The sequence below is a fragment of the Fundulus heteroclitus genome, chromosome 18 (assembly GCF_011125445.2).
Source record: "Fundulus heteroclitus isolate FHET01 chromosome 18, MU-UCD_Fhet_4.1, whole genome shotgun sequence".
Classification (NCBI taxonomy): Eukaryota; Metazoa; Chordata; class Actinopteri; order Cyprinodontiformes; family Fundulidae; genus Fundulus; species Fundulus heteroclitus.
In genome coordinates this window covers 20,211,322-20,212,883 of record NC_046378.1, presented here as the reverse complement: position 1 = coordinate 20,212,883, position 1,562 = coordinate 20,211,322, and the positions used below count along the sequence as shown (strand labels likewise).

General features: G+C 47.9%; 1 long non-coding RNA gene across 1 annotated transcript; it reads left to right on the top strand.

Moving 5' to 3' along the window:
* Positions 1–734: 734 nt before the first annotated feature.
* Positions 735–1,320, top strand: LOC118566657. The gene is made up of 3 exons (XR_004933188.1): positions 735–769; positions 886–1,152; positions 1,223–1,320. It is a non-coding gene; the product is annotated as an uncharacterized LOC118566657 (long non-coding RNA).
* Positions 1,321–1,562: the final 242 nt, after the last annotated feature.

Below are 1,562 nucleotides of genomic sequence, written 5' to 3'. Positions count from 1 at the left end.
TTAACAATTATTTATTTAAGATATTCTTCCATATACAATATACAATTCTTTGTTTATAAAGATTTATTTACGTTCCTATTCTACTTTTTCTCCACCCAGCTGGAGGCGGGGCTTAAGCCCACCCTCAGGAGGTGTTCACCACCTTCCGGCCAAACCAAATCTGTGGAAAACCAACAGAAGTAGAGTACAGTAGACCGCAGCTGAGCTGAGTAGAGTAGAGTAGAGCTGATGTGAAAGGGGCTAAAATCCAGAGGCGGGGAGTCCAGGTTCAGAAAGTAAAAATTCAGTCCAGAGATTAGCATAGACAGAGGCTGCATCTGAAAACCTCTAATTATAGCGCCTAGCTCCTGTTCTTTGACCTTTCATGAGGTCAGCAGTATCATGGGAAGGGAACGAGCTTTGGACTGCTGTGCCGATTTCGGACAGCCTTTAACTCCGGCGTCATTATGCAGTGGAAACGCACATGGATGATGCGAGTCAAATCCAGGCCTGCAGCCATCCGAAAAAGAACTACAAAACACACAAGTTACACAAATGTAGCGAACAGCTGAAGCTCTCCATTACACAAACCAAGACACATGACAGCATGTCTTTTAGAAACTTTCTAGTTCTAACGGTGTCAGGGTCCAGCCAGCAGCGCCTGACAGGCCGCTGCAGCCATTCTCTCTCCCTTCTCCTGCAGGTGGCTTCAGTTGACGGGTGGGGGGGGGGGCGTGGTGCTTAGCTGTTTCTCATTCCACGGGGCGGTGGTGGAGCTTTTAAGCGGAAGGTGGCCAGCTGATCGAAGCCAGAGTGTTAACCTTGTGTGGTACACCATATTCGCCACTGTCTCTCGACAGATCTAATCTTGATCCTTGTTCTAACATCTTGTTCCCTGTGCCTCAGGTTGCCTCGTGTTGCAAATCCCACTTCGCTGCTTCCTTCGTCCTCTGAGCTCAGCTCCAAGTTTCACCAAGAACCCCTCCAGCCTGTCAGCTGGCAGCCAGGCTGCTCCGCCTCCAAGCAGCTCCGTGTGACTTCCACCATCCGCTTGGCCCGTCCTCCTGTCACTCAGCTGCTTGCTCTGCCGGCCTGTCATGGCATCGCCACCAGCCACTCACCCTCCCTGCACCACTCTCTGCCACCTCCCTGACGGTTCTCTCTCCTTGAGTGGTATGCTTTGCCGCATACTTAGGATCTATTACCATCGCTGGCTTCTGACTTCTCCCCTATCTGTGTGCAGCTCTCTGCGTTCCGAGTCCTGCGAAGAGGCCCGACCGGCTCAAACCTCGGTCTTTGTCATCCCTTTCCCTCGCCCTTTAAATAAACCATGTGAAATCTGCTCCTTATCTCCTGTTTGTTTGTGGGCGAAAGCCATAAAAAACATGACAAACAGTAACCGGTCCAATCACTTGTTATTGTCTTACTGGTGATGATTTTGTTTTATTTAGTTAACGTTTTATTTTATGAATAGGTTTTGTTTCTTAACAGAAAATGGTGTACACACATTATATTTAGAATAAACAATGTGTACAACATAAATAATTTTAAAGGTTAGTATATATGGCTGGCCACAGTAAAAC